This window comes from Macaca mulatta, chromosome 10, assembly GCF_049350105.2.
Source record: "Macaca mulatta isolate MMU2019108-1 chromosome 10, T2T-MMU8v2.0, whole genome shotgun sequence".
Classification (NCBI taxonomy): Eukaryota; Metazoa; Chordata; class Mammalia; order Primates; family Cercopithecidae; genus Macaca; species Macaca mulatta.
In genome coordinates this window covers 59485599-59507938 of record NC_133415.1, presented here as the reverse complement: position 1 = coordinate 59507938, position 22340 = coordinate 59485599, and the positions used below count along the sequence as shown (strand labels likewise).

Below are 22340 nucleotides of genomic sequence, written 5' to 3'. Positions count from 1 at the left end.
AAAAGGGGAAAAACAAAAAACAAACAAACAAAAAAAACAGAACAAATGCAACAACCATACAAAGATGGCAGCCATTAATCTGACTGTATTATCAGTTATATATGACAGTTAAAAGACAGATTGTCAAACTGGAGTTTTAAAAATGAGACCCAACTGGCAGGGTGCGGTGGTTCACACCTGTAATCCCAGCACTTTGGGAGGCCGAGGCAGGCGGATCACGAAGTCAGGAGATCGAGACCATCCTGGCGAACGCGGTAAAATCTCGTCTCTACTAAAAATGCAAAAAAAATTAGCTGTGTGTAGTGGCGGACGCCTGTAGTCCCAGCTACTCGGGAGGCTGAGGCAGGAGAATGGCGTGAACCCGGGAGGCGGAGCTTGCAGTGAGCCGAGATCCCACCACTGCATTCCAGCCTGGGTGACAGAGCGAGACTCCGTCTCGAAAAAAAAAGAGACCCAACTGAATGCTGTTTATAAGAAACCTACTTTAAATATAAAGATACAGATGTATTAAAATTAAGGAATGGGGCCGGGCGCGGTGGCTCAAGCCTGTAATCCCGGCACTTTGGGAGGCCGAGACGGGCAGATCATGAGGTCAGGAGATCAAGACCATCCTGGCTAACACGGTGAAACCCCGTCTCCACTAAAAAAAAATACAAAAACCTAGCCGAACGAGGTGGCGGCACCTGTAGTCCCAGCTACTCGGGAGGCTGAAGCAGGAGAATGGCATAAACCCGGGAGGCAGAGCTTGCAGTGAGCTGAGATCCGGCCACTGCACTCTAGCCTGGGCAACAGAGCGAGACTCCGTCTCAAAAAAAAAAAAATTAAGGAATGGAAAAAGATGTACTATGCTAACACTAATCAAAATAAAGCTGAAGTGGCTATATTAATTTCAGACAAAGCTAACTTCAGAACAACAAAGATCATCATAGATAAAGAGGCTCATTGGATATGATGAAAGGTTCAAGTATCCAAGAAGATACAATCCTAAACATGTGTGCTCCTAACCACAGAGAGTCAAAATATGAGAGGCAAAAACTGATAGAAATGGAAGAAGAAGATACAATGGTAGTTAGAGATTTTCATGCCCATTTGTCAGTAATTGACAGATCAAGCAGAGAGAAAATTAGTGAAGATATAAATCATAAACGATTATCTGAATAACACTATCAATCTACTTGACCTTATTAACATTAAAAGAAAATTTCATTCAACAACAGCGCAATATACATTCTTCTCAGGGGCACATGAAGCGGTCACAATATAGGCCATATTCTGGGTCACAAAACAATCCTCAAAAGATTGAAAACTGTAGAAAAAATAAAAAGTATGTGACAGACAACAAAGTAATTAAGATAGAACTAAATAACAGAAAGATACAGGTTATTTCTCAAATATTTGGAACTTAGAAAAAAACCCTTCTCAATAACGCATGGTCAAAGAATAAATCTCAAGGAAAACTTAAGAATATTTCAACTAAGTGTACATGGAAATATAATTTAAAATTTGGGAGATGTAGTTAAAGCAATGATTAAAGGGAAATTTATAGCATTAAATGCATATCTTAGAAAAAATGAAAGATTTAATATCTATAAACTTCTATCTTAGGGCACTAGAGAAATAACAAATTAAACAAAAGGAAGGAAATAACTACAATTAGAGAAGAAATGAATAACATTATAAACAGGAAAAATGTAGAGAAAATAACAAAACCAAATGTCAGTTCTTTGAAAAGAAAACATAAAATTTGAAGAGATCAACACAATTAAACCTCTAGCCAGGCTAACCAGGAGATAAAGACAACACAAATTATCAACCTCAGAAATGAAAAAGGGCCATCACTCCTGATGCCTGGGACATTGAAAGGAGAATAAGAGAATGCTGTGAACAACTCTGTACCTGTAAATCCAGTAACTTAGATGAAAGTGACCAGTCCCTTGAAAATACAAATGACAAAGCTCACTTGCGGAGCAAGGGATAACCTGATTGCTCTACCGCAGTGAAAGCAATGGTTCTCAGTCTTATCTACCTATGGAATCTGGAAAACTTGAAGGACCGTTGATGCCTGGGCCCTTCTGCTGGTGAATTTTATGTGATTAGTCTGGGGTGAGGCCTGGGTGCTCTGGTTTTGAGAACTCCTCCCCTGATTCTGATGACCTACCAAAGGGATCATGCTGCAGTCTCCGCATTCGGATGTCCTTTGAACAAAAGGATATTTTTCCTACACTTCAGAAAACATTCTCCATAGTGCCTCTTTCAAAGGCTAAAAGACATGAAGCCTTCCCCAGTTCCCGGGACTGGAACTGGCACTGGTTTGATTCCCAGTCTCAGAAATGCCCATCAATCAATTCTCAGCAACAACAAAATGCTTTGCTACCGAACTAAAAGGGAACGCTCTTCTGAGCTTGTTTGACGACAGGGTCCCACTGTCAAGTGGAGAACAAGGCTGGGGGAACCCTAAGAATAAGCCCCCCTCTTCAGCACTTCTTAGCGCTGCCCTGGAGCAGGGTCGCCTCTGGAGGTTGGAGAATCAAGTGCTCAGTCACTCCATGGAGATCCTCGGGCCGGAGAGCAGCGTGGTGGTGAAAACTTGAAGAGTAAGCTCTCTGAGCTGTGGCAGTATCTTTCCATCTTTTATTCATGTCGTTGGTGTGCAGCATGGATGTTAAATCATTTTTGATCGTTCATAATTAGGGCACTTAGAGGAGAGCAGGATGGTCCCCCGCTAGGACAGAGGAAGGCAGAAGCTGGCGAGCTGTCGGCAGGGCTCGCTCTCCGGGGCATCCCCAGCATGCTCAGCCCCCTACTTCCTTATGTAAAAATTATCTGGGAAAAAAAGAAAAGAATTGGCAACCACTGCCAGGAAGCAGGTCGAAAGCTTCCTGGCACTGCCAGAGCCCATGTCCCTTAAGTCGAGACTCTTCTGAAGCGAGTACCAGGGGAGCCCCGCGAACTTGGACATCTGCAGCAAAGCACTCCTCTGCAATCAGCAGCTCTGACACCTTCCATTATGCAGCTCTGTGCTCCCCATCCTGCCAGCCTCTGCTTATTCATCCTCTGATGTATTTATTGGTGTGTGGACCATCAATTGAGGTGGCCTTACTAAGGGCTTCATAGCAGAGAAAATGAAAAGATTTCCAAGTGAAGAAGGTCGTTATTACTGACTGGAGGAAGGCCTGGCATGGACCCTGAGCAGAATTTCCACTTCAAGAAAGGCAGTATCAGTGCATAATGCTATACGTTTGTCCTCTAAGTGATGGACTTTGAAATTTCTTTTGTATTTTCTGCTCCCCACCCAATCAAAACACATTGAGAATGGCAGCAGGGCCAGCAGGACCCGTGGGAAGGGGAGTCTGGCTGCAGCCAAGCTGGCAGTCCCCAGGAAGCACACACCCCTGCTCCACCCTTTGCCTTCTGCCAAACACACCGCAGTAGGGCTCTGTCACCATTATCCGGAGTTGCATCCTCTGCCTGCCCTTGATCCTTCCAGAACAGGAAGTGAAGGTCAGCCTTGCTTTTCAGTCTCCACGCTTTGCAGATTGGGTGGAAGGGAAGGCAAGCAAGTCTGTAGGCTTTCCAAAGCCCCCATATGGATTCTAAGATCTAGACCCTGAAAGGCAGGAAGATGATGATTTTGAGGGCATAGTGGTCTTCATGAGAAAGGCAGCCACAGCTACTCTGTATCTGTCCACGTTAGCCCCATGCAAATGGCTTTGTTTCAGGCAGAATGAATGCAGAGCTTGGACAGTGGAGATGGATGCTCAGCTGAGAGGCTGCAGATAGAACACGTGAGCCAGAAAGGCCGGCTCTGGCCTGCTACACACAAGACACGCCAAGGGCAGGCCCAAGAGCCCACACACTCCTCTGTGACAGACGTGGACATGTCGGCTCCCCGCTTATGCTGAAGTGGCCTCCCAACAGTGAGACAAGTGTGCCTCTGGGGTTCTCGGATTGGTCTTGCTACTGCCCTTGGGGAGACTTCCTCGGCAGTGTCTTAGGATGGAGGACGGTCCTAGGTGGAAATTCTTGGGCAAGAGAATCAAAAGTGACTGCTTTGACTTCAGGGCCTTTCAAAGAGTCATGGCAATTAAATAAACACTATGCCAAAGAGAAATCAAGACAGGAAGAAGAGGAAAGGAGGTAGGCAGAGGAGGAAGGAAACTGACAGGAAGCCAAATGAGGACCACAGAGAAAGGCCCTCGCAGCCACCTGAGCCCACGCAGCAGTCAGCAGCTCTGTTGTGTCAAGACCATATAAATAAACCAAGGAAAAGAAGCCCACCACTGCCTGTGCCATGCTGTGCTGTAGGAACACGGAGAATTGGGGCCCTTCCACATGTTTATACACCACTGAGGCTTCAAAGCTGAAAGTGATTTACAAAGCTAGCCATGGTTTACTGCCAGCAAGGAGAAGTAAATGTAATGCAGGTTTTGTGAAATCATTTTACAGCACCATTGCCAGGGAGGGTGGACCAGAGTGAGCAGCCCAGGCAGCTTCCAGAACTGAGATAGTATCAGCTGCCGAGATAACTGCTTGAAGACAGGCAAGTGGTCGTCTGTCTCTGCCTCCTGCTGCCAAGTGGCCTTTCTCCTGCCACTCAAGATGTTCTATACTTTGAGGTCATGCACAAGTGCCTGGAGTCAGGAGCCGAGTCCAAGCCCAACCCTGCAAGGACCACATGCGTGACTGCACAGGAGATGCATCATCTATAAAGTGAGAGATTCTGCTGGTGGTGGTGAAGAATGCCAGAACTCGATGATAAAAAGACAAAGACCTGAATAGTTAATTCACAAAGCAGATATGCAAAAATCAAGAAGCACAGAGATGGTGCCCATGATCTTGTATCATCAGAGGAGTGCAAACGGAAACCTCATGAGCTGCCTCTGCACACACCCACCGGCGTGGTCCATATTCAACGTGCTGAGACCCCTGGGGATTGGCTGGGACCTAGAGGACTGGGACACTCACCCACTGCTGGTGTGAGGGTAAAATGCTCCAAACACCGTGGTAATGATCTGAAGTTTCCTTAGAAACATAAACACATGTATGTCCCTTATTCCCACCTAGATATTTTCCCAAGAGAAACGAACTCAGAAATGTCCACAAAAAGAGATATACAGGATTGTTCATGATACTTTATTCATCAGGGCCCCAAACTGAAAACAACCCAGGGGAGCAGAGAAACAGCCAGAGTCTATCTCAAGGGTCCTTTGAATCCAGGATGGTTCACCAGGCAGCTCCATGTGGTGGGGCGGGCCTGAGTCCCTCTGTTTCAAAGGCAGCAGAATCCCTTACATGGTTGCAGCGACATCCACACTCCTGAGGTCCTGGGTCCTGGGAGCCCTCGTGCTGCATCCTCAGGACTCGTCAGACCTTGGTCCACTGTCACCCGGCTGCCCTTGGGCTGCCGCTGCTGGGAACCCTGCCTCTCTGCCATTGCCACTCTACAAGAACCCCGAGTTATAGAATGTCCCGTCCAGAGGGAAGGTGACACTGAAGTAGTCAGTGGTGAGATTAATACCGAACAAAGAGAAGTGAAGGCAAATGCCCTCGGAGCAATAAAGAACACTCTAAAGAGAGGAGGACAGCAGGATCACGTGATGATTTGGGTCTGGAAGATGAGCTGGCTTGGCTGCTGATGGGAAGTGAGGGAGAAGGTATTTAACTGAGGTGGTCATAGATGCCCTTGGATTGTCCACAGGGCGTGTTGTTATGGAGGGCAATGACAGGAAATCAACACTGCCTCAAAAGTCCCAGCTGGGGAGCCTCTACTTTGTGACGTACAAGGGAAACCATGGAAATCAAGGAAGAGGCTGTGGCCTAGAAGGCTTCAAAGTGAAGTCTGAGGAAATTAGAGAACAGGCTCATAGAATGTCCTGGGAGCTGTGGGCCCAGACAAGGTTGGAAACTGTGGCCTGGCATCTTCCCTGCCCAGCTGTAGAAGTAGAAGATGAAATGGTGGCTCCTGCGGCGGGCATCACCGTGCATGAGGGTGAGCTCTGGGGCAGGTGGAGGCAGCAGAGGCCTCTGAGGACTGCGGAAGGGCCTCGTCAGCCACCACATCCCCACCTGCGGGCGCGACAGCCTCATCATCTCCTCCAGAAAGCAATACTCTCAGCCACACATCAGGAACTGTCAGCCTCAAATTCAACATTCCTCATTCTTGAACCAATTTATCAAAACTTTTATTTTCACAAAAAGGTGATATTTTTGTATTTGGGATCAGGAGGACCTTTGTAGTTTATTAGGGGTACACTGGGAAGGACTTCTGGAGCAGAGCTTTTATCACATAAAATCTGCTGAGGCATCTGAGCATTGAGGAATCTCTCCTGGAAACCAACAGATCGGAAAAATTTCAAAAATTCCTCCTGCTGAGAGCACCCTTCTTGGTATGTGTGTGTGTATCTAATAAGTATATACACTTATATGCAGAACCATATCCTGTGAAACTAGCTTTATTTTCAAAGAGTTGCAATAAAATAAGTTTCTGTGGCTAGTTCTATACTCTACTATCACCTAGCTTTGTTTTAAATAGTAGATTTGCAGTGTTGGTGACTTTTGAAACCAAGGATCCAACATTTTGATAAGAGCTTAGATTGCTTATAGTTACATCAACCAAGACTCAAAAATGTGAGCAAAGCATCACTGCTGTCCAGTTACGCATGTCCCTGTAGCCTCATCCTCTGCTCCTGTCTTCAGAGGGTGGCACAGACTAGACCAGAACTAGATTCATTCATCTCCCAGATGTCTTTCTGTGTAAGTGGGGGCTGTGGGCCAAGGCGGTGGCAGGGGAGGGCAAGGAGGAATTTGGAAGTCAGCCTATCTGAGACCTTTCCAGTTCTGTGAATTCCCTGCTGCTTAGATTTCACACCTAATTCTTATTTTATTTTTATTTTGTATTTTATTTTATTTTATTTGAAACAGAGTTTCACTCTGTTGCACAGGCTGGAGTGCAGTGGTGCGATCATGGCTCACTTCAAACTCTGCCTCTCAGGTTCAAGTGATTCTCGCGCCTCAGCCTCCTAAGTAGCTGGGATTACAGGTGTGTGCCACCACGCCTGGCTAAATTTTGTATTTTTAGTAGAGACGGGGTTTCACCATGTTGGCCAGGCTGGTCTCAAACTCCTGACCTTAGGTGATCAGCCCGTCTTGGCCTCCCAAAGTGCTGGGATTACAAGCGTGAGCCACCACACCTGGCCAGATCTCACATATAATAATAACACCAGTGAAAATAAGCAGGCTGCCTCATTTCAATGAGATTTTTTCAAAACTCCTGGTCCCAGGACCACAGGGCTCCCTTTTCTTGTTCTTTGTCAGGAGTCCAGGTAACAAGATGATAACATGGCCCTGCTGCCATGAGCAGGGAAACAGCAGGAAGCCTTGCTTCCCTTCAGGTATTTAATGCCAGCTGGAGGGACAAAGAGACCTGTAAACAATTGTGGCTTTGCAAGGAAACAAGAGAAAGTCATAGGGGCTTCCAGACACAGGGATGACAAGCTGTTTTCCTCCCTTCTGGAATAAATTTGCAAGAAGCCGAAACAGAACTTGAAATGAACTTATTTTATGAAGGCCCTGGAGGGATACTGCCATGGATTATGTGAAGTTTTGTTTTGTTTTGTTTTGTTTTGTTTCAGTCAATAAAGTTACCACAGGCTTTCATATCCCAGAATAACCTTTCCCATAGTTTCCAGTGGTTCTTTGTGCTCCATTCTGTACCTCCTTCCCTGAGGAAAATCAGAGGCGATGGGCAGATCGTGTCGAATCTGAATATGATGTGCTTGCTGCGGCAAGCTTACTGCCATGCTCAACACTGAGTGAGGAGGCTTGCCTGGAAACTGTCCCACTGGTCAGAGTGCCTCCAGACCCAGAATGGCCTGGCCCGGATCATTCAGGCTCATGTTACTGTCTTGAGTACAGACGTAGGATCTGAGCCCTCATTGGTTGCAGGGCCACACTGCCCACCGCTCTGGCACGTGCCTTCCTCCCCGACACCACCCAGCTGGAAGGCCCACAGTGGAGTGTGTGACGCCCCTGATACGCCCCTCCTGGTTTATACGTGCCTGGCAGAGTCCCAGCACCCAGCACAGGAGCGGGTGCAGGGGAAGCTCAGAAATAAACACAGATCAATATGAACGGTAACGTTCACAGAGGAGAATGCTCCAAAGAACCCCTCTAAGTTGGCCCCCTTGATTCTAGTTGATCACCCTGGAAGGAATAACAGCATTCAATTCTTCCATCCTTTTCTCTAGTTCTCAAGGGCTGGTTCCCTAGACCAGCGGCATGAGGGTCATCTGGGAACATTTTAAGATCGTGAACTCCCCTCAGCTCCCCAGAGCTGCTGGCTCAGAAGCTCTGGGGGCGGGGCTAGCAGTCTGGGTGTGAATGCCCCTCTGAAGTTGCTGTGGAGACTCCTGGGCTAGCACATGCTGAAATCAGCCTGTCCTGATGTTCCTCTTGGTTAGGAACCCCAGCACCTAGAGGAGGCCATGGTTCAGGGTTGTTGGGGTGTGGGCACAGCACAGGACACCCTCACCAGTCGCTCTCACCTTTTCACTCCTGCCCTCCCAGGTCACCTGCATCCGCCAAACTCCACCTGGGTTCCCTTCATTATCAGTGGAACACATAGGCACACGTCTGGATTTGTTCATTCGTTGTCTTTTCAAATATAGTGTACTCAATGTGGAAAACAGAAGGAGGAGGAAGAGAATGGAGAAAGAAAGCATAAAAAATGAACCTCTCCTCCATGCCCCTTTCTCAAAGCCACCCCTCCAGGGGGACCCCGTCTTTCTGTGCCTTTATCAATGTGTGTGTGGCCAGTTTTGATTTACACATAGAAAAGCATCAAAGTGCATTGCAGCTTGCTTTTTCACATAATGTAAATACTTCTGATATCTGCATATAAACACCAGCATTGACATTTTTAATGATTCTGTAGCATTTTGATGTAGGAATTGCAATAATTTCATCACAGGAATGTTTTCCCTAAAAATGGACATGTCAATTGTTTTCAGCTTCTCCTTTTGCAAGTATAGAATATCCACAAATGAAATTCCAGCAAGTCAAAGGTTATTCACATGTAAATGTAGCTACATACTGTAACTTCTCCTCCAGAAGTCTGTACCAGTTTTCATTCCCATTAACAAAATGCGAATGCCTGTCTTTCCCACCTGGGCTCAGTGTTCCATTTTCAACAATCTGGTAGATAAAAGATACTGTCAGTTTCAGTTTGTATGTCATTGGTTACTATAATGCTGAACATCTTTATGTGTGTTATTTTTTTCCTGTTTTTATTATTTCCTGTATAAATTTCTAGTTCTACATTTACCATTTTGCATTGGGCTTTCACATTTTATTAATTTGTAGACCTTATTTTTCTGACACAGTTTTTACACTGCTGTTTGTGAGCTTTATTGCAAACATGTCCTCCTGCCAGACTTGGCTGTCAGTGGTGCCATTTGTTGTAGAAAGGAGTCCTGGAGTACCTTCAGTGGTTGCTGGGGGGAAGCTTCCAGGGCACTACAGTCCAGTTCTTTACAGCTGCTGAGCATTGGTCTTGTGGCGTCTCACGGTGACTCAGCAGAAGACAGAGCCTGTGCTGGTGTCTCCCAGGCACCATCGGATCCTGCAGCTCCCACGCGGCAGTCCCAGGAGCAGCCTGGCTGTGTGACTCAGCAGCTTTCCTCCCCTGTTCTGAGGGGGCGCAGCTGGGGACAGCACGGGCTTCTGCCCACTCCTCACCCCGCCAGCGGGAAGCCTCCAAGACTTGGGAAGGAAAGGCAGTGAAGACCTCACTTGTCTCCTGCTGGGCCGTGGGCCAGGGTGCTGGCTTCACCGTGGTGACTCATGAACACACGAAGAATTGGGTGTGCAGAGGAGGAGAAATCGTGCAGTGAAGAGCCCCATCGTCCTGTCACAAAATCCACTGCTCACCTTTTATTTCTACACCTATCTCCTCGTGCTTCACAGAGCCTCTGACCAAGGCAGCTTCCTCTTATCATTCGCAGATTTTATAACTTTCTGCCTTTCTGAACAGGCTCTTCATTCCTGGTCATCTTGCATAATTTCCCACCCGTGATTCTAAAGAAGAGAAGCTGTCGCTATGATAAAAGCTCTGCAGATTCAGGGACATTGCGCCTTATCCTGGTGGACACCAAGGGTCTCTGTGCTGGTTGGGTCTTGCCCCCAGTTCTCATCTTTCTTATTAAATACTTAAGTTTCTAAACTGGAGACTTTTCTTGATGAGGAGGCCAACTAAAGGAGTACCTTTTCATAACCTTTTTTTTATTATTACATTCACATCACAAAACACATAGTTTTACAGCAGCGCAGTTATTCACACATGCCTCTTGTTTTTCAGAGCACCGTGTTCTCCCCCTCTGTGTTGAGGGTGGATCTCACAGCCACACAGGTAACCTACGTTAACCACCTCGACTGCCCTTCCAGGTTCCTCCACACTCAGCCATTTGTATATGCACACACATCTAGCACCCCGTCACCAAGCCACCTACCACTGTGGGGACCCTCTCACTGGTTTATTCTCATGAAATTAAACACGTTTTCTGTATCTCAGTGTTTTCACTGACAATACTTTCCAATATTCTGGAATTTTGTAGTTATTGTCTTTAGCACTCATGAAATACCTGCATAACGATGACTGTCGTTGACGCAGCTGTCTTTCCAACACTGCTTGTTCACTGTTGTCTGGGCTTTGGGGAGTTCTATGAACAATGTTCTAATCAAATGTAGTTTTTGGTGAAAGTTTATATCCATATTTGCTGGTATATAAGACTGGGCTGCAAATAGGATACTTCAGTTTTCATGAGAAAGCTTAACTTCTTTTCATCATACATCAGTTGGAAGTGATTTTCATCTATTATTGAAGCTGTGTCGTTGTTTGGGGTAAATACCCGAGGTTCATTGTCTCATGCCAAGGGAATCCAGGAAATAGACACACAAGCAGTATGTTTAAGAGTGGAGGTTTAATAGGCAAAAGAAAGAGAAAAGAGAATAGCTCTGTCTCCTGCAGAGAGAGAGGGGCGCCTGAGTGGGTCTTCTGGTCCGTGGCAGAGTACATGGGGTTTTATAGACTGGCTTGAGGAAGTGGTGTCTGATTTACATAGGGCCCAAAGATTGGTCAGACCAGATGTGCCATTTACATAGCACACGAAGAAGCTGGACACCTCTCCCTAATGTTCTATTATGCAGATGGCGTCTCTACCTGGCCAGTGCCCTGTTGTCTGCTCCTTGCTGTGCACGTGGTTGACAAGGAAAGGAGATGATGGAGTGCCATGTTGAACCTGCCTGGCTGCCAGGTAGCCTTTTCCTGTTGGCACAGCTGCTGGCATTCACTCGTGCAAACTTCCAGCTTATCTATGCCTGCAGCTCAATTTCACAGGCTGCTGTTTGTTAGAAAAGAAGTGATTTGGGGGCTGCTTTTCATTAAAAGGAAAACCTTACCAAGGACTCTCTTACCCTCACTATCTGCCTAAAGAATTTCTTTTTAACTGCTATATCATTATTATAAGATAAAATCTATATTGATCATGTAAACAAACCTAGGTTCTACCTGGGGTGCAGTAGGAAATCACAAGTTGCAATTGAGGCCTTGCAGACCATCCAAGGGGCGAGAATTTTCCCCTGCACATGGGAAGTCATTGCTTGGCCCTTTCCCTGTAGGGGATCCTGCAAGGCAGTTCCCTGCAGCCACAGGCAGGGCCCGGGGAGGGCGGGCTGCTGTATCCTCAGCAGCCTGCCCTCCCGGCAGCTGAGGAGGGGACACTGGCTAGGAAGAGGGGTCTTGGTACAGCTCATACAGAATCCCACATGGAGCTACATGCAGCATAGATGCCAATTACATAGTGAACAGACAAGTGAACGATGAACAAGAAACCCAACACTCTGTGGTGTGTCTCATGTGGTAATTACAAGCCACGTGGTAATTTACGATTCCTTCCCTTCAGAGCAACATTTTTCTCAAGTCCCTTCTGCATCCCCTCCCTCCACTCTAACAGCCTCTTCCCTGTGAAAAGCAGTGGCATAGGAGAGACAAAAGGAATAGGCCCATAAAGACAACCCTCTCATTCAGAGACATCAGCCCTCAGAGGTCCCACCTGGCCATCGGATCTTATTCATGAAGCCTCTTGCTAACCTAGAAAACTCCAGCAAAATGTGGGCTCTCCAGACTTCTGCCACAGAGAAGACCCTTTTAAAACGCTGATATTCCTAGATGTGATACAGAGCAAGTCACTAAAGTCCTAAATTCAAATCAAGGAAAGAAGGGGGCAGGTGATGCCAGAAACAGAACAGGCAAAGAGCAGAGCAGGTGCTCTGCCAGCAGGCACCGGTCAAAGGTCCAGCAGCAAAAGGTGTATAGGTGTCACCAAGAGCCGCAGGCACCACAGCAGGGTAAAGGCAGTGGACTGCACCCACCTAGCTGGCTGGTGTAGACCACCCTGGCTCCCTTTGAGGCTCCCCAGCCCCAGAACACCCCTCAACTACCTGTAGACTCCTCTGTGTAGTTGAGACTTCTTGGAAGAAATCCAGGACTATCCTAGAAGCACCTTAGAAACTGCTGTGACCTGGAGGGGTTAAATGCCTGACCGAGACCACAGCTAGTTAATGGCCAAGCTGGCACTAACATCTGGTCATCCAGGGTCCAAGAGAGTGTTCCTTCCAAATATTGCATCACTTAGCCTCACGCAGTCCTAAAAAGTGGAGGTGAGTGAGTCGCCCAAGCAAAGCAGGCACTGGTCACCTCTCACTCACAGAGGAAAAGCAGCCAGCACAAAGCTGCACAGTCAACTCCTACCAAAGCTGGGCACCCCAGTGACAGTGCAGGGCTGAGAAGGACAGAAAAACTAAGACGGATGCTGCAGGTGCAAAATTAGATTTTTGAAAGAAGAGACTATAACTGACAAGTTTGCATATATATTAAGAACAGCAATATGGTGGCAGGTAAAAATAGAAATTGTTTTATTTATTATTTATTTAGAGACTCTGTCTCTAGAGGGTCTCACTCTGTCACCCAGGCTGGACGGCAGCGGCACCATCAGGACTAACTGCGTCCTCCACCTCCTGAGCTCAAGCGATCCCCCCATCCCAGCCCCTTCCCGAGCAGCTGGAACTACAAGCATGTACCACCATGCCCGGTGAAATTTTCTATTTTTAAAATAGAGACAGGGTTTCACAACATTGCCTAGGCTGGTCTCAAACTCTTGGACTCAAGCAATCCCCCCACTTTGACCTCCCAAAGAACTGGGATTACATAAACCACCACACTCAGCCTGGAATTTGTATGTTTTTAAATGTGTCACTGGATGAATATCTGTGAATGTGATTGCTACTGAAAACAAAAGGGAATGGCCATTGTCATGATAAATGGCATATTAAACGTGGAAGCAGAAGCTCGGGCTCTGATTTGAAAGTCTGTGCATGACTCAGCTTGGGCATGTGACGGCGTCTGATTCCAGGCTCAGAGAGTGAGCACGCTGCACTGTTTAAGAAATAAACACAGGGGCAGCCCAGGGGTGCCAAAGGTCATAGGCCTGGCATGCAGGACTTGTGGTGAGATGGCAGCCTGGACTGGAAGGCAGCATGCTTGGCCTCCCTGCCAGCATGGTGGGTGCAGCTGACATCAGCAGCAGGTGACAGACATGGGGGCCCAGGAAGCAGAGCTGAGGAGGTGCTGTCCTTACGACAAGACCCACAAAGGCCACACACATTATTATAATACAAAGCACTGTGTGCAGCCTAAAATGTGGAGACTGGAGGGGTGCACACAAAGGGCATGAAATGCACCCAGGGTGAGGTAAGACGCAGGCAGGGAGAACGTGACAGGCTCAGGGGAGGGTTGTCAGATGGCCAATAGGGGAAGCACATCTCAACAGGGCATGAACCAGATGCATGTGCCCACTGGCTCCAGTGCTACTGGGGGCTTCGTATGTGACAGTGATGATGAAGGTTTATCAGCCTGCAGAGACAGCAGTCCCTGCCACTGCAGATCAGAGCCCAGTGAGGACAGTAGGGTAAGGCATGTTCCCCACACAGGAAGGCTTTGACAGCAGCGCCCCAGAATTCTAAAAGGCATCTCAGCATCTCTGGGGCTGGGAGACAGCCTGCTGTCCCTGCCCTTCAGCTCCCTAGTCTGAGTGACGGGAACACTGCCACCACCCTAGCTGCTCACACTTGGAGGAATAAATTGAGTTGTCAGCGTGATGCTGACCAGGACAGAATGGCATCCTGCCGTATCAGTATGTTTTGCTTGTTGTTGTTGTTGTTGTTGTTGTTAACATTAACACAATGGAAATTTTGGACATTGTGATAAACTATGAAAAAACAGAAGAAATCACACTGACGAGTTTAGCCTGTTTCTTTCTGGCCCTGTTTTCTAAACATTGTTCTCTATATAGGTAAGATTAAATTTTAAAGTCTGCCTTTTTGTAATCAATACCGTGAGCATTTTCCATGTAATTAGCACTGTCTCATAAGCATAATTGTCTGTGAGTACCAGATATCTCATCATGTGGATACAACATGATTATTTAACTATTCACAAATACATTTTAAAGCATTTAGATTGCTCCCCAAATTTTCATTCTAATAAACAACACTACATGTTTTTTTTTCAGTTTTTTGCTTAAATCTTTATTCTTGTTTCTTAAGAAATAAGCTTTCCTGGCCAGGTGCAATGGCTCATGCCTGTAATCCCAGCACTTTGGAAGGCCAAGGTTGGTGGATCACTTGAGGTCAGGAGACTAGCCTGGTCAACACGGTAAAACCCCATCTCTACTGAAAATATAAAAATTAGCTGGGCGTGGTGGGGAGCGCCTGTAATACCAGCTACTCAGGAGGCTGAGGCAGGAGAATCTGGGAGGCAGAGTTTGCAGTGAGCCGAGATCATGCTACTGCTCTGCAGCCTGGGTGACAGAGTGAAACTCTGTCTCAAAAAGAAAGAAAAGAAAGAAGGAATGAAGGAAAGGAAAGGAAAGGAAAGGAAGAAAGAGAGAGAGAGGAAGGAAGGAAGGAAGGAAGGAAGGAAGGAAGGAAGGAAGGAAGGAAGGAAGGAAGGAAGGAAGGAGGGAAGGAAGGAGGGAAGGAAGGAGGGAAGGAAGGAGGGAAGGAAGGAGGGAAGGAAGGAAGGAAGGAAAAGAAAGAGGGAGGGAGAAAAAAAGGAAGGAAGGAAGGAGCTTTTTTCCAAATAATTAAAGCGTTAGATTTCATGGTTATCTAGTGGCCCCAATGTGGGAAGACCTTGTAAACAAATGTGTTTTGTTTTACTGTGTAATTGCTTTTCTATGAAATTGGCTGGAAAGAGGAGATTTCAGATGAGAACAAGAGGACTAATATGTCACCCATAATACAGCAAAACTTGCAGAAGCTTGCTGGACACAAAAACACAGGAGTCCTAGGGGTGCTTCTGCAGATAGCATGGGATGGATCCACACACCCTCTAGAGGCACCAAACTAGCAACCCAATAGCATTTCACAGGCACAAAACAGCCAGCACCCACGTATCAGGGAGAGGGTGCACACGGAGGGCACATGGGCAGGTGCCTGCCAGCCTGTATGCACACAGCTGGTCACTCCACAATGTCCACGCATTTTCGTTGCTAAAAATTGCTCTTCATCCCCAATGGGTGTTTAACAAGAAAGATCTGCCCTTCCTCTCATAGCTCTTAAAACCTTAGACCTCCTCATTAGTTCCCAGGAACTTTTGCTTAGAGAATGATATTGGTGACAGTAGTTTCTATTCATGAGCACTTACTACAATCCAAGAGTTAGAAGCTGTTACTCACTAGCTATGTGATCCTGGATAAAGTTCACCTTCCTGAACCTTAAGTCCTCATTTTTAAAGTATCGTTAATGGTTTCACATGCAGACATGTTTAGGAGAACTTATGTTGAAATACATTTTTGAAAAAGGTGATAATGGATGGATAGGTTGATGGATGGATGGATGGAGAGTTGGGTAGATACATAAATATAGCAAAATGATAATGGTACACCAAAGTGGTGAGTATATGGGTGTTGACTATAGTTTCTTTTAACTTTTCCATATCTTAACATAAAATATTGCTGAGGAAAACAGTATTGATAATGGTACCTACTAGATGGTGTTGTGCAGTGGAAGAAACGAGGTGAGGCAAGTAAAGTGTTGTCTGTATGGTGTTCGACATAAAGCTGTAAGTCAGTGTGTTATTGTTGTTAATATTTGTCACAACCAGCAAAATAGGTATTATAACTCTATTTTAGGGGAAAAAAATGAAACTAGACACTCAGATAAAAGAGTAACAGGACGTAAACTAGTTAACATTCATGCTAGACTTGAGCCGGGCCAGCCTATCCCAAAGCTGTGCCCTGCCCACCTCGCCACCAGGCAGCCAAGGACCGAGCATGGGGTGTGCAGCAGGGTCTGCAGACTCACAGCTCCTGGTCTCTCACCTTGTCCCATGCCATGCCCTGATGTTTTTAAAGTCAACGTTTTATTTTAGAATAGTTTTAGGTTGACAAAAAATTTACTAAGACAGTACACAGAGTTCCCATGTATTCCTTATCTGGTTTCTCCTTTCCCTAACATCTTACGGTGTGACACATTTGTCACAATTAATCAGCCACTATTAACACATTATCAAAAACTACACTCCATGGACTATCTAGGCTCTATGGTTGAACAACAAACAAAAACAAAACACAAAAGAACCATAGTCCATAATGGATTCCTTCAGGATTTACCTAATGTCCTTTTTCTGTTCCGAGGTCCCATCCAAGAAACCATATGGCGTTTAGTAGTTATGTCTCGTTAAGGTCTTCTTGGCTGTGACAGTTTCTCAAATAAGTCTCCTTGTTTTTGATGGCCTTGGCAATTTTGCAGAGCACTGGTCAGATACATTATGAGAGGCCCCACTGTTGGGATTGGTCTGATGTCTTTACCATGATTCGACTGAGGTTATAGACTTGGGGTCACATCAGGGGCACCTGCTATCGGTGTGACTTGTTGCTGTTGATGTTAAACTTGCACCTGGTGAGAGAGCGATTCTCAGGGCCTCCACCGCAGAGTCACTCTTTCCCCCTTCCCATGCTGTCCTCTGTCATAGGAATTCACCGCACAGCCCACACTTGAAGGGTAAGGGGGAAAATGCTTTATCACCTTAAGAGCGGAGCACTTGGGTAAATTTTTTGGAATTTGTCTATGTGGGAGATTTGTCTATTCTCCATTAATTCGTTCACCCATTTATTTGTGTCAGTATGGACCCTTGGATATTTATGTTATACTGTGGTTTCTAATCCAAAACTACATAATTTATTTGCTGCTTTGACCCTTGGGAGCTCTTTCAGATTGATTTCTGTGTCCACTTGACATCCTTTTGTTTTTTGAAGCACTTCCTTACTTTTTTGCACTGCAAGATGCTGCTTCAGGTTTATCTTGCATGTTTCCTGTCCACGTCCTAGAATCAACTATTTTCCTATGGAGCTCTGGTTCGTTCATTAAAGAATGATGTTTGAAACCAAGATCTGGGCACTGGGTGTGCTTGTGGCTTCTGGGGTGTCGTTGAATCTAGGCTATCTCAGTGACAAAGCTAGGAAATAAATGTGTGTATCCTCATGCCATTACTATTAGGTTAGTTGCATTTTAATGGCAAAACTGCAATTACTTTTGTACCAATCTAATTAGTTCTATATGTAGAGTGTTTCTACTTGTTTAAATATGTAGAAATATTTATATATGTATAATTATTTATGTGTGTGTATATAGATATGTACCTCCATCTGTATCTGTATTAAGCTAAATGTGAGTTCATACTGATGCCTCCAACTCTAACTCATTGTCACACATCACTGCAGCCTTCTTCCCTTACTTCTCTGTACCCTCCTACTCCAACAATGAGAAACCCGGCTCCAACCATCCACTATCCACTTACTTAATTGTTCATTTCCAGTCTAAGTGTATAGCGTCAGATTTGTCAACCTGTATCTTCATGGGAAGTAACTTTATCAGCTAGAGTGCCTTGCTTATGTGCAGTTCTTTCTGCCTTTAGTCCTATGGTCTCATTTTCAGAGTTACTTCAGTCAACACCCACCTCACCCCCTTCAATGAGGTTGTTGCATAAATTTGTAATACAGTTAGATTCATCCATCATAATCTGCATTCCTTCCTGGCATCCCCTGACTTCCTAATCAATTTTTTAATTTGAATACAATAAGGTTTTCATCTTTGTGTTGTAAAGTCCTGTGGGTTTTGACAAATGCACAGTGCCACATATTTACCATGACAGTGTCATACAGAATAGTTTCAGACATGCTCTAAGAAGAAACACAGCTTTGTGGAAAGAGCCTTTAAATATGTGATTTCCAACCCACTTATGTGATGCTGACTTCTCCCTCTTGCCCCACAACTCGGCCCCAGATTTCTCAATAGAAAAACAGGCACATCATCAAAAAGAGAAAACTGAGCCCTAGCAATAATTAGCTTGCAGCTTCATATATTTTGAAATGCAAGAAGTAGACTTTCTATGTCAAAGAAGAAAAAGTGAATCATGTAGACTAGCTAATGCAAACACCCACACCTTATTCCCAGGGAAGGAGGAAAATCAATGGATTCCAGGATACGACAGCTTCCGAACACACTTCGATTTATTGATTATGAGCCTGATGATGAGCAAATTGGTCTGCTCTACTGAATCTCCACGTGCTCATCCATGGAGCAAGGCTACTGTTAATCTTCAGCCCTCTGTTGCTCACATAGATGATGAGGCAGAGGCTAATTAAAATGACAGTTAAAACGTTTTGTTCACTGTGGCAAATTTTACCTCCCAAAGATGGCCACAGCATTCCCAGCACACATGCTCTTCTGCAATGTGGCCTTGCCCCTGCTCCATTAAGGCATAGAATTTCATTCACCTCTTGACTTAGTGCTTTGCACAGCACTGGGATGCACTTAGTGCCTTGCTTGTCGCAGTGGAGTGCAGGAAGAGGGCTCTGTGTGGCCTCAGAAGCCAGGAATCACCAAAGCCTTGCTGCTTCTGCCTCACTCACTGGGACACTTGCTCTTGGAGCCCTGAGCTACAATGTAAAAAGTCTTCCTCCCTGAGACCGCCATGCTTTGGGGAAGCCCAAGTCACATGGAGAGGCCACTTGTAGGTGTTCTGGTCAACAGGCTTAGTCTCTGAGTTATCTCAGCCCGAGAACCAGATATCTGAGAGAAGTTACATTGGACCTCTAGACCAGCGCATTATCCAGCTGAGTGCTGCCTGAATTCTTGACCCCAGGATTCATAAGCACTCAGTGGTGGTTGTCTTAAGCCACTGGGGTACTTAGCCACAGAGCAGTAGATCACCAGAACACTCATTACTGTGTCCTAGGTACTGTTCTAAAGACTGGTGTATATTAACACCCTAGTACTCTCAAAGACCCCATGACACAGTGACTCATTATCTTCAGCTTACAGACGAGGAAACTGAAGCACAGAGAAGGAAAGAAACTTGTAGAAAGTCACAGTACAGTGAAGCAATGGGTTTGAAACCAGTCAGTCTGACCCTGAAAAAATGCTCTTACATGAGCAAAAATGCTTGAGAGGCACTTTGGGAAGGAACTGTTAGAGAAATTAGAGTTACCAAGCGTGCCTTCTGGGATCCATCTGCAGCCAGATGAATGATGTGGAAGTGTGCAGCTCTCTCCTGGTGGTGAAATGAGCCTCCTGTTAGAATGAGGAAGCCAAATTGTCTTCAAGGATCTTGCCACATTCCAGGCAAAACACCCACGTTAATTAATTTTTTCATAATTATTTCAATGGGAAGCATCTGCACCCAGTTGGGCATAGATAATCTGAGTAGGAACGCTGCTCATTTACCCACAACTTGAGATGAGCAGACCAAATAGCTGGTTTTCCAACCATTAGACGAGAGCCCACACTGCCAGGTAGGATGTGGATGGCCACATTGGTGCCATCTGTTCCTGTGGCTGTGGCTCCCACTGAAACAGCTCAGCAGAGAGAATCAGCACAGGGCTCCAGAGAAAAGAGGGAGAGAGGGCAATGGAGAGGGAAAGAGGGAAGTGAGGGGGAGGCTGCCTCGGTGTGTGCTGAGAGCTCTCAGCCTTGAGCCCTCTGGGCGAATACACTGTCTGGACCAGCAGATGATCCTGCTGTCCCCTCACTTCACCAGCTGCAGGTCTGCACCCAGGCTACACCTGGGCTGAGAGAGGCGGAGGCTGGGCTAGGGGGAACCTCATGCCACCAGTATATGTGGCTACCATCTGATTAATCTTGTATTCAGAGGCTGAAAATGCTCAGCAAATCTTCATTGGATATCATCTCAACAGTCCTAAGAACCAAAATATTCGAATCTTGGTTCTCTCCTCCCTAATATAGTGGACTGTAGAGAGAACACCTGGTGCTGGCCAGCTCCAGCAATGGCTTGCAGGAGTCAAGGCACCCTTCTCACCTGGATAGAAGCCAAGCTTGTGCTTCCCATGGGAGTGTGATCATGTAACCTTGTCCCACACAGAGCCACCTCCATCCACCTGGAGAGAGGAGAGCTGGAGCATGCACTTGCCCAGGAAGGCCTCAGTTCACATACGAGCCCCTCTTCAGTCAGATTTTATGTCAGGGTAGAGACCTGCCCTTTCAAGTCCAGCATCTCATTTTGAAGCCCCACATGCAGCTCTGAGGAAGCCATGCATGTTCCTCCAATACCTAGAGGACTGTGGACAGACCAGGGAACGTGCACACATTGCAGTAAGCAACACTGCCTATACACAACGGTAATTTCCCAGTGACTGCTCCAGGGACTGCTATGGCTTAGGTGTTTGTCACCTCCAAACCTCATGCTAAAATTTGATCTCCAGTGTGGCAATACTGGGAGATGGGACCTGGTGGAAAGTGTTTGGGTCCAGGGGGCAGATCTCTCATGAGTAGATGAATTCCCTCCCCTGGGTGTGAGAGAGTTCTGTCTCTATGAGCTCCTTCGATAGCTGCCTGTTAGAAAGAGTCTGGCACACCCCACTTCCTCTCTCACCACATGATCTCTGTGCATGCATACCGCTTTCAAGGCTCTCCTTCCACTTTTTGCAGTGAGTTGAAGCAGCCTGATGTCCTCCTCACCATATGCAGATGCTCAGTCTTTTTTTTTTTTTTTTTTTTTTGAGACACACTCTCACTCTGTTGCCGAGGCTGGAGTGCAGTGGCATGATCTCGGCTCTCCGCAATGTCTGCCTCCTCAGTTTAAGTGATTCTCCTGCCTCAGCCTCCTGAGTAGCTGGGACTACAGGTGTGCACCAACACTCCAGGCTAATTTTTGTATTTTTGGTAGAGATGGAATTTCACCATATTGGCCAGGCTGGCCTCAAACTCCTGACCTCAGGTGATCCACCCACCTCAGTCTCCCAGACTGCTGAGATTACAGACATGAGCCACCACGCCCGGCTGATGCTCAGTCTTGAATTTTCTAGCCTACATAGTTATGAGCCAAATAAACCTGTTTTCTTGATAAACTATCCAGCCTCAGGTATTCTGTGATAGCAACACAAAGTGGACTAAGACAGCAACCCTCATGTAGTCTTTTGAATCTTTTTCTTTTGAGTTCAGTACAAGAGAATTTCCTATCTTTCCTTTGGAATTCATTCCAAAGAAGCAGATTCTTGTTAGCTTGCACCTGACAGTTGGCACTTCATTAAAAGGTCTAAGTAAAGAAGTCAATGTAGATATACTTTTAATTTTGCATCTTGCTCCCAATCAGAGAACCCAGAAACTAAACAGTTGAGAGCCATATGAACACACAGGCAGGGCAGGGTACACGGCAGCACCTTCTCGATGGCTTGAAACCTGCTTCCCTGGAGTTGACACAGGGCAGTGCATGTGGCAGAATCAGGGGAATCTGTTTTGGGTATATATGCCATCAATTCACGCTTCAGAGGCAAGTTTCTTCTCACTAGGGAAAGAAAAAGCAGTATGATATGAACATCCTCTTTGAGCCAAACACTTTCTTTGGGAAGGGGAGTGATGGATATCCCAAAGTGCAGCGCAGGGTATGTGGGCTCACAGGCATCTGTGGAAAAGGAGAGGCACTTGTCAATTTCATATGGAAATATCAGGATAGCCCTGAAATGGCAGCTTGCAAGGAACCAGATGGAGCAAGCGATACCATGACACAATTCCGAGAATAATCCCAGTTAAGAAGGCCCAGCAAGCTGGAACCTGTTTTCCAAAGGAAAGTGCCCTTTTTCATTTGAGATTAAAATCTCAGGAAATGGGTGGATTTTTTTTCTAGCAATTAGATACATGCAAGGGAGTATTGTGAAAAGTTGGGGATAGACTGAGCAGCACATCAGTCAGACTGGGCTGCTGTCACA

General features: G+C 46.1%; 1 protein-coding gene across 5 annotated transcripts in view; it reads left to right on the top strand.

Moving 5' to 3' along the window:
• The window catches only part of SYNDIG1 (synapse differentiation inducing 1), a 193806-nt gene that overhangs the window by 152350 nt on the left and 19116 nt on the right, over positions 1 to 22340 (top strand).